The 15,183-nt window shown below is 43.5% G+C and overlaps 1 protein-coding gene across 10 annotated transcripts in view; it reads left to right on the forward strand.

Moving 5' to 3' along the window:
* CHD7 (chromodomain helicase DNA binding protein 7) overlaps positions 1–15,183 on the forward strand; it is a 130,712-nt gene that overhangs the window by 22,240 nt on the left and 93,289 nt on the right. Inside the window, exon 1 of one of the 10 annotated variants that reach the window (XM_089335282.1) lies at positions 10,272–10,293. The exons of the other annotated variants lie outside the window; for them this stretch is intronic. The gene's annotated coding sequence lies outside the window, so the exon portion shown is untranslated. Of the gene's footprint in view, positions 1–10,271; positions 10,294–15,183 lie in introns of those variants that run through there. 10 annotated transcript variants of the gene reach the window in all.

Consider the following 15,183-nt stretch of genomic DNA (forward strand, 5'->3'; position numbering starts at 1 on the left):
AGCTTGTACTTTGTCCCCCAGAATCTTCACTTTCATATACTTGAAAGACACAGAAACAGAGAGATGGAGACAGAGGAGGAGAGACAGATAACAAATTTCCATCCTCCGGTTCACTCCCAAAATGCTTGCAACAGCCAGAATGGGCTAGGCCAAAACTGGGAGCCCAAAACTCCATCCAAGTCTCTCATATGGATGTCAGAACCATCAACTGCCGTCTCCCAGGAGGCATTAACAGGAAGCTTGATGGGAAGTTGAGGAGCCAGGATCCAAACCAGCACCCAATATGGAACATGGGTGTCCCAAATAGTGGTTTAACTCAGTGTACCACAATGCCCACCCCAATAGCTTGTACATTGAATAGTGTGGTTAAGCATATAAGAATTTATAGCATCATGTTTTGGTTATTTTAATAATGTTAGTTCGTGGAATTATGCCAATTTGAATTTTATATACAGTATTTTTTAAAAAAATCATATTAATACACTACCAGCTTAACAAAATTCTTTAAAGATTGGGTATTTGTCAAGGTCTTAGTTTTCAAAATTCTGACTTTTGCTTGAAAGCTCGTATTTTAGTGTTGTACATAAACACTGTCACTTCCCTTGAAGTGGCAGCCTCAGTTTGTTTATTTCCAGAAAATTACTGCCAAATACCAGAATCTGAATAACTATGGTTTGCTTTTCAGTTGTTCTTTCAAGTAAAAATAGTGTTCCTTGAGAAGAGGCAGCGAGTGCAGCTCACAAGTGCTTTTCTTGGCCGTAGCCTCCGTGCAGCCGTGTGTTTCATTGTGCACGTCCCTTCCCTCACACAGGAGACTGAAAGGATCAAGAATAATAACAATCAATTTTTACCTGGTTTGTTTAAATGAGTTGGCTATTTTTTCCCCTTCATATGAGTTTGTGGGCATGAGGAGAATGATGATTACTAGTGTCTTTATTGCATTTTCACCATCAGTGTAAATGTCAATACAGTGAAAAAGTCAGAGAATGTTGCAGGATATCATGAAAATGTGTTGACCTTGTTAGTGTCCTGGAAGAATCCCTGGGGCTTTGTGCTAGGATCCACAGAATATATTTTGAATATTGCTGTTTTACAGAGAAATTCCAAATAATAACTTTCCTTTACAAAATTATGAATACATTTTTACCTAGGGAAAAAAATCTAACCTGTGTTTGGGAGTCAGAAGGTAAAGTAGAATTGAGGTGTTACTTATCCCTCACAGACCCTGTCTATTTCTTCTTCTTTTTTAAAAAAGACTTATTTATTTGAAAGGCAGGGTTAGAGAGAGAGAGACAGATCTTCTGTCTTCTGGTTCACTCCCCAAAGGCCAACAATGGCTGGTACTGGGCCAGGCCAAAGCCAAGAGCCTGGAGCTCCATCAGTGCCATCTTCCACTGCTTTCCCAGGCCACAGCAGAGAGCTGGATCGGAAGTAGAGCAGCTGGGTCCTGAACCCATGCCCGTATGGGATGCCGGCACCGCAGGCAGCAGCTTTACCTGCTACACCACAGCACTGGCCCCTAGAAATTTTCTTAACATCCAGATATAGACCTTGGTTAAAGATGTAGACCTCAGACAAAGTGGGTAAGCTCTTCAGTGCCAGTAGAGAGCATCTGGCTGAGAATTCCTTCAGGAGAATTAGTTGTGTTTGGGTTTTCCCTGGGTAAAAAATGTTGAGGTTCTGGCCAGGCTAGATCAGGTTCAGGTGCCTTGAGTGGGAGACCTGACTTCCTGTTATTTTTTTTTTAATATGTATTTATTTATTTGAAAGGAGGACAGAGCACTCCTGCCTGCTGGTTTAAGACACTGTCCCTGCTGGTGCCATGGACAGATGTCCTGAAAAGCTGGGATTGGAACCAACAAATGCAAATCCAGGTCTCTAGGGACTCAGTTGAGCCATCACCACTGCCCCTCAGGGTCTGGGAATTGAACCCAGTGCTGTGTTGTGGGACAGTATTTTTTTTTTTTTTTTTTTTTTTTTTTTTTTTTTTTTTTTTTTTTTGACAGGCAGATTTAGACAGAGAGAGAGACAGAGAGAAAGGTCTTCCTTCTGTTGGTTCACCCCTCAAATGGCCGCTAGGGCCGTCGCACTGCACAGATCTGAAGCCAGGAGCCAGGTGCTTCCTCCAGGTCTCCCCTGCGGGTGCGGGTCCCAAGGACCTGGGCCATCCTCCACTGCACTCCTGGGCCACAGCAGAGAGCTGGACTGGAAGAGGGGCAACCAGGACAGAACTGGCACCCCAACCGGGACTAGAACCAGGGTGCCAGCGGCGCCAGCTGAGACAGCGTCTTAAGCACTAGGTCAGAAGACCGACCCTGATTTTCACGTTTTTGATCAGTCTCACCAGACTTGAGGATCAGTTTGTGTCCGCTCTTCATGCACCCCCGGCATCCCCCTCTCTTTGCAGATCCTCTCAGAAAGTTCTGTCCTAAATCACAGATAACCTTTGCTTCTCTTCCTGAGGCAAAGTAAACTGATTTTAGTTCTTCACAGTCTTCTAACTCCAGAGCTTTTGACCCCAAAGCTGCCCCCATTATTTTAGAAATCCCTTCCTTTGCAAGGCCTTGCCTGCCTCCAGCAAGCATGGAGCCTACCGCAGCCTGTGTTCCCTGAGCTGCCTGGTCAGCTCTCTTTGGAGGCAGCACAGAACAGTGTTGAAGAGCCTGGCCTTGGAGTCCTGCCCCATCACTTAATGAGCTGTGTGACTCAGGGTGAATTACGTGGCTTCTTTGGGCCTCTGTTTTCTCCCCTCTAAAATGGGAGCCACGCTCTGACTTACCTGAAAAACATCGTTAGGAGAATTAAGTGAGAAGATGTGTGTAATATGCTTAGAATCATGCCTAGTAAATGATTTGCCAACTGTCTCCATTTATTATTACTGTTAATGTCACATTGTTGCTATTTTTACTGTTACTGGGACTATACTTTTGCTAGTGCCCTCTGTCATCTACTCTGTATTCTAAAGGGAGTAAGCTCAGTGTCCCTGCCGATCATATTCTGTTGTATCCTCAGTGTGTAGCACACACATTTTATAGGTTTTCATTGGATGTGTGATATACTCAGAGGTAAGGGAGCAAAGAGGAGTCTTGGGGAATTTGGGAACAAGAGTGATATTTACAGACATTTACTGAGGGAGGTATCTTCTGTCTGAATTGTTTCTGATGGCTGTAAGTGAGCCAGGACCAGCAGCACGGAAGGCTCTGGGGATGGTAGTTGGATAAGAGGAGACTGCAGAGGCAAGGCCAGCAAAGAAACCAGGAGTCTTCCCAGGCAGCACTGTGCGCTGGGAACATGGTAGGAACCATGCAGGCTGTCTAAAATTGGTTGCCACATTAAAAGAGTAGAAAGAAACAAGCAAAATTAATTACAGTATATTTTATTTAATACAAAACTTATCAAGAATACTGTTTTAACATGGAATATTCGAGTATCATTTCAACAAGCAATTTAGTATAGAAATATTGATGTTATTTTTACATCTTTGTTTTTATCATATCAATTAGATGTATTGTGATTTAATACAGCATATCTTAGTTCCAGCCAGACTCATTGCACGTGCCTGGCAATCATATGTGGCTGGCAGCTTCAACATCTGACAGCATGGGCCTTGGGAAAAGATGGCTGGTGACAGGACTGAGTTAAGACAGCGCTGTGTGTGCTGTCAGGAGTTCGAGGAGCAGAACTGAACAGGCTCACTGCAATGTTTCTTGATTGCTTACTGGACAAGTAATGGCCGCATAATTAAGTGGAAGAATTGAGGAAAAGAATACAAGGGTTGTTTTTAGTTTTGGGAATGGGGTAGGAAGATAGAGGATGGATTAATGTTTGAGAGTTTGAGGTTTCGAAAGGATGTTGGTTATAGAATTTAGTTGTGAATTTTGTGATCTTTCTGCATGGAAAGTGGAACTGAAGCTCCTTAAACCCAGCACAGACCCCCTGGGCTGCCCCTTCCTTCCCCTCCTGTCCTATTGCTGCCCCCATCCTTTCTCTGTCTTAGAGCTGTCTTCTTGGGCTTCACTGGAAGGTACATAATCATCCCCTACCTCACCCGAAAATGACTGTGGTCAGAGAAAAAAGGGGAACTATCCACAAGTTGAAATTCATGTGCATTACCCTTGTATCTGAAGTGACTGAAGTATTTCACAGATCACTAACCACTTGAATTTGTAAAGCTGTGTGCAGTAAAACCATAAGCCATATTTTGATTTTAAAAAAGTATGATTGATGCAGTTTAGCTATTATTGGAAAGAATCTTTACTTTTTTATTTTTGGAATTCAAATTCTGGTACTTTTTCCAGGTCTCTCTTTAGAAAGTGCTTCAGTTTGACAGCACGTTTCTGGGAATGAGATGTGTAATTGTAGTTAGTTCATAGTAGGCAGTCAGCATTTCCTGCCTGTTTTCTCCTATTCAGGATAGTAAAAAATGAGGCAAGAACCTCATCTCTCCATTGATTTCTTGTATCAGTCAACATTGTACACTTACAGTGTGCCAGTTGCCACTCTGTGAAGTCCCAGAGCCATAGGAATAAGCTGTTGTCCCCTTAGAAGAATTCCAGTTACCCTGCATTGATAAAACTGCAATGAAGAGAGACAAATGCAGACTTAATTATTTGTGTGGCCAGGAGAGAAAGTGGTGCTTCAGCCAGGTAAAAGGGTGACAAGAAATTTATGCAGACATGGTACTTTTAGGGGGTGACATTACCTTAGACTAGTCAGTAAAACATGCCTTCATTTCTGTATACATTCATTATATTTATTAACAATAAATTTAAGGCATCACACAGAAGTGTTGCTCCTGTAAGGTATAAATGCAGAAGGTGGTATGTCTTTCAGAATACAGTGTACATGAGCAACTTCTGTGCCCAGACTGACAGTGGGGGCATGACATCCATATTCACATTTGAAGACGTTGGGAGATTTTGGTATTCCACCCACAAGGATTAAAACTATGGAATGAGTCAGTTCTGGCATTAGGTGGTGGGGAAGGGTGGGAGTATATCTATCTATCAGTAATGGGATGTAACAGTGCTGCTGTCCTTCAGGGGCTCATGGTCCAGGGAACCAGAGGATTTGTAAATAAATAAGCAGTGTGCTCTACGTTAGTTGGTCTTGTGACAGCACCTGCCTCTCCTCCGAAAGATAAAGGAAGGCCTTGGGAAGAGGTTGCGTTGAAATTGACTTTTTTTAAATTAAGATTTTATTTATTTATTTGAGAGGGAGAGTTACAGACAGAGAGAAGGAAAGACAGAGAGAAAGATCTTCCATCCACTGGTTTCTCCCCAAAATGCCTCCACAGTTGGAGCTGGGCTGATCCGAAGCTAGGAGCCAGGAGCCAGGAGCCAGGAGCTTCTTCTGGGTCTCCCATGAGGGTGCAAGACCCAAGGACTTGGGCCATCTCCTCCTGCTTTCCCAGGCCACAGCAGAGAGCTGGATTAGAAGAGGAGCAGCCAGGACACGAACTGGTGCCCATATGGGATGCTGGCACTTCAGGAGGAAGCTTAGCCTATTACACGACAGCGCCGGCCCCCAAAATTGACTTTTGAAGGTTGAGAAGGAAATGAGGACTGAGTAGAAAAGGGCATTCTAGGAAGAGGAATGATATCTCCACGAGGACTAAATTGGGAAAGAGCAAAGGACCTTTTTGTGATGTTAGATTTGACTAGGGTGCAATGGATGATAGAGAGGCAGGACATGGGACTGGAAAGGGCAGACCCTGAACAGCCCTGCTGCGGGTCTCAGTTTTAGGTGTTGTTCACAGAGAATCATTGCTAAGTTGTACAAAATCATAGGCAATTTACACCTTAGAATGCTATCTTAGCTAAAATCTATAGAAGATGAAATCAGTGGGAAAAAGTCCTTTGATACTGGCCCAGGCTAGGGAAACATAGCTGGAGGAGACAAGACAGGATCGCCAAGAGGATCTGGAGGGGAAGCCAGTTTCAATCACCAGCTGGGGATGAGGCTAGTAATGGTGTGGAAAAAAGAGGATTCTGTCTAAGTTGGATGACTAGATATCACTGTGACACTGTTAACCAAGATGGGAAAGCCCAGGGGTGGGGCAGTGTTGTGGTATAATGGGTAAAACCTCCACCTACAATGCCAGCATCACATATGAGTGCCAGTTTGAGTCCCAGATGCTCAGCTTCCAATCCAGCTCCCTGATAATGGCCTAGGAAGGGCAGCAGAAGTGGCCGAAGTGTTTAATGAAGCTCTTGGCTCCTGGATTTTCCTGGCCCAGCCTTGGTCATTGTGTCCATCTAGGGAGTGAACCAGGAGACGGAAGATCTCTCCTTTCTCTGTGTTTCCCTCCCTCTCTACAACTCTGACTTTCAAGTGAAATAAGTAAGTCTTAAATAAATATATAAATAAGAGGTGGGCAGAGGAAAGTAATCATGGTTTTTGGCCTGTGGATCTTCAGATGCCAAGAGGAAGCATCTAGTCTCCGATGGTAATGAGCACTTCTCTGTGTCCTGGGGAGAATGGGATCCCAGAACTTAAGGGAGAACATAAAGGAAGAGAGCATGAGGCAGGAACGCTTGGCAATGAGACATAACAGGGAGTGGTGTTGTAACAGCAAGGAATGTTTCCCCCTCCCACTTTGATTTTTAAGAAATCTCCAGTCTACAGAAATGTTGAAGGCATAACAGTGAATGCCTTTCACCTACAACTAACAGTTGTTCACATTTGTCACATAACTTTCTGTGTTGCTGCCTAAACCTCCTGAAGGAAGCATGGGTGTGGTGGCCATGGAGATATTTTGGAGAAGAGCTCAGGGAGCAGAGAGAGTCGGTGCAAAGGCCCTCAGGTAGAAGGAAGTCTGACTTACTTACTAATAATCCAAGAATCTGTGCTGGAGGAGAGAAAGAAGGCAGGAGAATCATAGGAGACACTATTAAGGAAGGGGCAGAGGGCTGTATCAATTAGGACCTTGTAGGATGAGGTGAGGACTTGAGATTTTCCTGGGAAGGTAGTGCAGGTCGTTAAGAGAGACCTGGCATGATCTGATTTACATTTGTAAAGGATCCCTTAGATTAGAGTAAAGGCAAGGCTAGAAACAGGAGAACAGCTATCAAGGCTTGTTGCAGTAGTCAAGGAGAAGTCATTAGAGGGATCTTCTCTGTGAGTAGTGAAGGTAGAGCCAACATGATTTACTGATTGGATTGGAGGTGGGATGTAAGACCAAGTGGTAGTTTCAGTAGAGTAACAACTTGTGGAGATGGAGTCGGGTGGAGAAATCAAGCATCTCTTTCAGAATGCATAAAGCTTGAGATGCTTGTTGGGATATCCAAGTGGAAATGTCAGGCAGAGATTTGGATAGAGAGGTCTAGAGTTCAAGGGAGTGGTCTGGGCTGGAGGAAAGACTCTAGGACTCATCATCTTTTTTTTAAGATTTTGTTTGAGAGGCAAAGTTACAGAGAGAAAGGGAGAGACGGAGAAAGGTCCTCCGTGTGCTGATTCACTCCCCAAACAGTCGCAATGGCCAGAGCTGGACCAATTGAAACTCAGGAGCCAGGAGCCTCCCCAGGTCTCCCATGTGGGCGCAGGGGCCCAAGCACCTGGGCCATCCTCTACTGCCCTCCCAGGCCACAGCAGAGCACTCGACTGGAAGAGGAGCAGCCGGGACACGGACCATATTCACCTGGGATGCTGGTGCCACAAGTGGAGGTCCAGCCCACTATGCCACAGCACCAGCCCCAGGACTCATCATCTTATAGTGGTTAGAGTGTGACAGTCCCTGAGTGGAAGGAAGGAGCACACATAGAGATGGGACCCAAACACAGATTCCCCGAACACCGCAGATGAGAAACAAGGAAGAGACTGGGAGGGGGAGGAGAGAGGCCTGACCTGGGTGTCCCAGGAAGAACAGAGCAGTGAGCAGCTGTGTCAGGGGTGCTCCTTGGTCAAGTGAGGTGAGAAGGACAAAGGAGATCCTTAGAGGTCACCTGGATGTGAGCCATTTTTAGAAGTAATGACATTGTTAGGTGGGAAGTGACAGCAGTAAATATTGTCACTCTTTCAAGAATTCTGCTGTGAAGGAGAGCAGAGAAGCAGCACAGGGGCTGGAGGAAGCTGTGTCCAGAGATGCGCTGTACATCTTTGACAAAGCAGAAGAGACGGTGTGGCTGGACGGCAGATGGAAAGAACTGGTCAGGCAGGAGGCAAAGTCAGAGGTAGACTGGGAGAGCAGTTTGGAGGAGATAGCTATTCAAATTATTCCATGAGGCAGACTTCTTTTAAATGATGATTTTAAAGATTGGTGCTGTATGGGGCCAGCACTGTGGCATAGCAGGTAAAGCTGTCGCCTGCAGCACAGGTATCCCACATGGGCGCTGGTTTGAGTCCCGCCTGCTCCACTTCCCATCCAGCTCTCCGCTGTGACCTGGGAAAAGCAGTAGAAAATGGCCCAAGTCCTTGGGCCCCTGCACCTGTGTGGGGGACCCAGAAGAAGCTCTGGTTCCTGATTGGCCCAGCTCCGACCGTTGCAGCCATTTGGTGAGTGAACCAGCAGTTAGAAGGCCCTCCCTCCCGTCCCCCCCACCCCCGCCTTTGCCTCTTTGTAACTTTGTCTTTCAAGTAAAAACCTTTAAAAAAAAAAAAAGAAGAAGAAGAAGAAAAGATTGGTGCTGTAGTGCAGGGGTGGGAAACCTTTTTTTTTTTTTTTTCCCAAGGACCATTTAGAAATTTATAACATCATTTGAGGGCCATACAAAACTTATTAATATAAAAATTAACCTGCTAAAGCTTTATTGAATTTCAAGTTCCATTTGCACCTGTGGTTACCTTGGCAGAGCCAGACCAAATGATTTCATAGGCCTTCCCCAGCCTGCAGGCCAGAACGTTCCCCACCCCTGCTGTTGGGGGTTGTGCTGCTAGAAGCTAACGGCCACCACAGGATTGGCCTAGCTGGTATTCCAAAGCTCATGGCGGCACTGTGATGCTGAATGTCCGAGCCCCGTGCTTAGCTGTGCTCTGAGGAGTTTGAGTCCCGTCAGCCTTCCCTGCCCTGTCTGCAGGTCCCACGAGCCCTTTTCTGAGTGACTTTCCCTATCCTGTAACTCTTGAACCTGATTTCTCGCAATGCTGGGACTCAGTGCTGATTGATTTTCGGTTTTTGTTCTTTCTGCCTCACCCACCCTGTGCCCTGCCTTCATGGTTTATTTGTTCTGGATCTAGAACTTGAGAGGATTGCAGTGTGAATGAATTTTGTATACCTAAGCATTATTGTTCTGTGCATGGTGAGCCACCTAATGAGTATTACTTCATGACATATTCATCAGGGACTAAAGTTACTGTGAGAAAACATAGGTGTTGGGTTTCTGTGAAATGAGATTATGCATTATTGGAATGTTTTAGAAATTTTCTTTTTTAATGGGAAAGTGAGTTATATTTGAAGATTTTATTTAAATTTTACTTGAGGGATAGAGGGAAGGAGGGTGGGGTACAGGTGGACAAAGAGCATTCCCATTTGCTGGTTTGCACCCCCAGATTCCAGCAGCTGCACCAGACCAAAGCCAGGAACTCAGCCTGTCTCTCCCATGTGGGTGGCAGGAACCCAATTGCTTGAGCCATCATTGCTGTCTCTCAGGATCTGGATTAGCAGGAAATTAGACTCAGGTGCTCAGGTTGGGCATCAAACCCAGGTACTCTGATAAGGTGGTGGACGTCTTAACTTTTAGGCTACAGCCCTACTCTTCATTTAAATTTCTAATTCTGGTATATTTTATTTAATTCTGGCCTTTCTGTTGAGATTTTCAAATAAATTTTCTTTGTTTTGTGTGTATCTGAGAAACTTTCTTAATATTTTCCTCTGAAATTATCTTTACTTTCCCTACCCCACCCTACAAATGCGTCATTCCTTACGACAGTCCTCATAGATGCATGGGGTCATTGTGACTGGAGCAGCACTGAAAGCAAAGAGCTGTGGAAGACACTTTATAGATCAGCTCATCTGACTTCCTCTTGGATGAAAAATCGAGGCACGCACCTAATACTCAGTTCTCTGGGTTCTTTTTTCTAGTCTCTCTCTTAGCAACATATCTAAAAGGAGCTCCTAGCACGTAGAGGTGTGCACCTAGTGGGAGTCTGGCGTGCTGTGCCTGCTACTCGGGTGGGGTGGCTGCAGACCAGTGCAGCCCTGGGAGGTCTCAGCGGCATTACAGCCATCTGGGCCAGGACTGCTCCAAAGCTGCCCCCATCTGTGCTGGTTCCCTCCTCCTTAATTGGAGGGAAATCTGTTCTGCATGCTGTTTCCTGTTTGCCAGCTGTCCATGGGGGTGGTGGTCCTGCTCACAGGTAAAAAGCCTGGGAGGTTGTTCCCAAAATAATCTCTGTTTATATTTCTGAATTTGCTATAGTATAAACTAGAGAAAATCTTTAGGTTCTTGAGTTTAGAGAAGCCTTGGACTAGATGCTAGCTGAGTGTTGCTTTTTTGATATGCAGAGCTTATTCCAATAACTCCCAAAAATAGTGGTAAACTGCCATGAAGAACTCAACTCCTTTTTGCTGATGTTCATAGATACACATTGTTAAAACATACCAAAGTGATAAGAATATTTACATTCTTATTCATCAATTGCATTTAAATTAAAGTTTTAGAATGTAAGTATTTGTATATTATGTAGAAATGAAGATACTCTGTCTGAAGTCACTATGAGTATTTTGAAAACATGATGACTACTTTTTCTTTTTATAGTTTTATTTATTTTAGAGGCAGACAGATAAAGGGAGCATGCTCCCATCTGTTGGTTCACTCCCCAAGTCCCCATGCAACCAGGGCTGGGCCAGAACAAAGCCAAGAGTCTGGAACTCAGTCCAGGTCTCCTATGTGGGTGGCAAGGACCCAAGTAGCTGTTGCTGCTACTTCTTCCTGGGGTCAGCAATGGCAGAGAATTGCAGTTGGGAAGTAGAAACAGGAATGACCCCAATGTAAGAATCATACTCTAACATTGTAAGCAGGTGCCTTAACTGCTAGGCCAAATGCCTGCTCCAAATTTTTGATGTAACAAGTTAAAATAGAAATAAATAACTTGAATACAAATCCTTATATAATGGCACCTCCATAGCATTTTTCAAAGTGTTCAAGTATTTTCAGATAGGCATAAGTATTTAGGAACTCTAAGGAAGGTTGCTGATGCTAGGGCCAGGCTAAATCAAACAGCTGTTTAAACTGAAAGAGCTTAGTTCAGAGGGTACTGCTGTTTTATAACCATATTTAAAAATCTGTTCCTCTTTTACTCCCTCAAACAGAGCTCAAAGATATAATGGATCCCATTATAGGTAGAAGGTCTGTGACTCAGCCATCGAGCTGCTCAAACTCTTGGCTGTTTTAATTGCCACCATTAAAGCTTTAGTACTTTTATCTCATAAAAATAGATATCATTGATGTAAAATGTGTGCCTATTGAAGATACATGTGTACCTCTGCCCTTATAGTTAGCTAATCAACCATTTGAGTTAGAAGTTAGTTAGGTTTTATGCAGATAAGAACAAGATAAAGATCGCAAATTTGTTCAGATTTAGTCATTTAATTAAGAGAAACTCCATGTAGTTACAGGACAATATCTAGCTGTAATGTCTCCCAAGAAAAGGCTTATTTTGGTTTGGTTTGTATTTGAACTACATTTAATTGATGAAACCAGGGATTTTTACCAGCGTCTCTTTTGAACCCAAGACAGTAGTGCTTCCCTAGTTCTAATACTCAGACTTCAGTGGTTTGAGGGAAACAGAGGAATCACTTTCTGTTGCTATTTTGATACATCTGTTTAAATTTAAATATGGTAATTGGGGGTGGTTTTTTTTTTTTGGCCTGTGTTCTGGTGGGTACTTTAGCAAAAATAAAGCCCTGCAAAAGGAAAAAAAAAACAACAATGTGTGAAAGAAACTCCAGGAATACAAACTCAGATCTTTAAATGTGAAATGTTGGTTTGTTTTGGGCTCTTGCTTCCAGTATGCTAAGGTGTTAGAAGCATTCATTCTTCATATTGTTGTGCACACATAAGGGAAGAGATTTAAAATAAGCACCTCTCAAGAAGGTTCAGCCTCCCAGCCACTCTACGTGTTTATTCTTCTGTTGTGAAAGTAGGTTAGTAGACAATTGGTGGAGCACTTCATCAAGTCATTCCGTTGTGCAGTTTTAATTGTGGAATTGTATTCAGGTAAGAGGAAAAAGTCTGAGTGTAAAAGGGACTCAAATCTGAACAGTTCTAAAACCCAAATCTACCCTCACAAAGCACTTGTCAGCTAATATACATAGCCAGGCTGTGTTCTTGCCCAGCTGTGTAGAGTCAATTATAATAATTTTCTCAGTTGCATAACATTGCTGTTTGTTTATTACTGCGTTATTAGTCAGTGAATGAACCTCCCTCTTTCTGACCCCTCAGCAGTGTTTATAAAATACTTAATTGCATTGATATCACTGTTTCATGTGTAATTCCAGCTGGAAGGAGTCATGGGGACACAATCCTTTTAAGTGTTAAACTGACTGTTTCTAATGTGCAATAAACTTTCTTTTAAAATAAGTATCAAGAGCCTTTAATATTGCTGAGAGCACAGTTTCTTAATTTTTTTTTTACTTGAAAATGGAGACTTTTCTTTAAAAATCTTCCTGTGACAGTTTTAAGTGCTAGATAACTGTAATATCTTGTACTGTAGCTTTTTATAACCGTGTCTGCTTGCAAGATACCCTTTTTCTCTCCTGGGCTCTTCCTGTCTCAGTGGGTCACATCTCTGTCCAGTTGTTACCTTGTGCCTGCTCTCTTTGCCATTGCATCTTTTTTGGGGAGAAACTTTAGCAAGACGACATGAACCACAGTGATTTAGGTAGTGGGTGGAGTGGTTGAGAATGGAACTTTGCAGAGAGATTGCCTGGTTTGCACCCGAATTCCTCTTATAACCAGCTCTTTTGACTTATGGCGAATTTCTTTCCCTCTTTGGGTGCCTCAGTGTGTCTGTTTTTAAAAGGGGGTATAAACCTTCATAAGGTTACTGTGAACCTGGAACAGCAATGCTTCATGCAGTGCTGCTGTGTTCTCTCTATGTGGAAGGATAAATATCTTACTAGAAAAGGGGGATCCTGTAGTTGTTTCTTGCTTGTCTGTGGTTAAGGGTTTGGCCATAGTTTTGCTGCTCAGGGCCTACAGCTGCAGCTGGGTGTTGTCAGGACTGTGTTCTTAATGGAGTATCAACTGGGGAGGAATATTGGTCCATTCATGTTGCAGACAGAGTTCATTTCCTGTGCAATGTGACTGGGGACTTGGGTTCTTGCTGGCTGTCACTGGCCACCTTCAGCTCCTTTAGGCTGGCTGCAGATTCTGGGCATGGTGTGTTCTCCCACTGTGGTTGTTGGTCTCCTCAGAACTAGCAAGAGAGAGATTCTGCCCTGGCAAGGATGGCCCCCACCCTCATCACAAACTTCCCCTGGGTAAGTCCAGGATCATCTCCCCTTTGAATAACTCCATGCCAACTGATTTGGGAACCTTGATAACACCTGGGAATTTTGTTGGCTTGTAGTCACAAGTGCCGCTTCATTCATAGAGATAATGGGACCATCTAGAATTCTACCTCCCACAAGATTTGAATGAGTTTTTATAGGGCTGAAGGAGTCTACCATTAAGCATTTACTGCAAGCTAAGTTTTTAGACTCCCAGTCCCTGAATCCTGGAGAACTTGCCTGGAGTGTGTAAATTAACTTTTATCACTGAGCTTCTTATAAATGCATTTTTCTTTCCCTTCAAAGATGACTCTATTCCCAATTCTGCACAAACCCCTGGGAGTGTTCAGTGTTAAAGACACACCTTCTTGTCAGTGTTTGAGATTTAGCTCTTTAAATTCACAATAGTATAGCAAGTTAGGCTTAATACTGACCTTTTAAAAGTAGTAGAAAGCTAAAGGCAAATGTGGTTTAAATTGCTTTTTCCAGAGCCGAACTCTTACATTTCACCTCTCCAGTTTAAAGATCAAACTTGCTTCTGAGTAACCAATGTGCTAGAAAAATAAAATATTGAGTATACAGTAAAAACTTGTTGAATCAAACTCTTGTTGGTATGTGGGCAGGTGTGGCCATTGTCATCAGAGTCTTTGGGATCTGTGTGTGCAAAACGTTTTGATAGCCTGGAAGCACTGTTGTCTTAGATTTTGCCTTGTTCAATCCCTGGTAAGCTGGGTAGCTTCAGGTGTATCTGGCTGCTGCCAAATGCAACCTTCCACACTTGCCTTCAGGAGCAATAGGGACCTTAGGCCTAGCTTGCAGTAAACAAGACTAGTGCTTGTGCAGTGGGAATTGGTTCTATTTGCTGTCATTCACTGATGGTCTTTGAAGTAAGCCACCTAAGGAAAGGAGGGCAGTATGTGGGTGTGTATATGTACATTCCAGGTGATGAAGAAGAAAAAGAGAAAGGAGAGATAATAAAATTTACCTGATAAGTACCCTGACCATAGTATCATTGCCATTTTGACTTAGAAAGCGGTATCTAGTAAGAGATAGCACTTGATGATTTCTGCTCTATTGGAACAAGACGGTGAAAGTATGACTATATCTCAGCTTCCTCGGATGGTTCATGATTTGGTTTATGTAATAAGTCAGAAGCACCCTGATGTCCATACTGCAGACATCAGTATTTTTCCGTGTTTTCTGGGACTGTTGTTCTTACAGGAGAATGGATGGGCAGGCCTGCTGGCTACAGGGGGCCACCCCCTGCTTGAGACCCAGATGACCTAAAAAGCTATTCACTATTACTGTGCCAGACTGAATTGTGTCATGTTTGTGCTTGTTTCTCTCCTGCCCAAAGTAGCGATATTTCTGTTTACCCCCTCTGCTTTTCTCTTTTTATTCATGATTAGGAACACCCTCTGATTACCAGCATATACTTTTTTGGAAAGCTAACACATGTACAAACATAATTCAAACCTCTTATAAAAAATTAGGCTAATTTTCCAAGCATTTATGAAGCAATGGAGGCACATCAAACAGCATGTTCAATTTAACTTCAGTTCTACTCTGTGCCCCAGGGTGTGTACACAGAGAAACAGGCTGCTTCAACTATATGGCCCTGGCATGCAAGCCTACAACTTCCTCTGGGTGCTTTTCCTGAGAAGAGGCAATTGATCTATCACAAAACTGGAGAAGAGAACTAGCTAAATGGGGTTGGTGTTGTGGCATAGTGAGTTAAGCCACCGCCTGTGATG

This window comes from Oryctolagus cuniculus, chromosome 6 (genome assembly GCF_051225735.1).
Source record: "Oryctolagus cuniculus isolate XC-2025 breed Fujian yellow rabbit chromosome 6, ASM5122573v1, whole genome shotgun sequence".
Lineage (NCBI taxonomy): Eukaryota > Metazoa > Chordata > Mammalia > Lagomorpha > Leporidae > Oryctolagus > Oryctolagus cuniculus.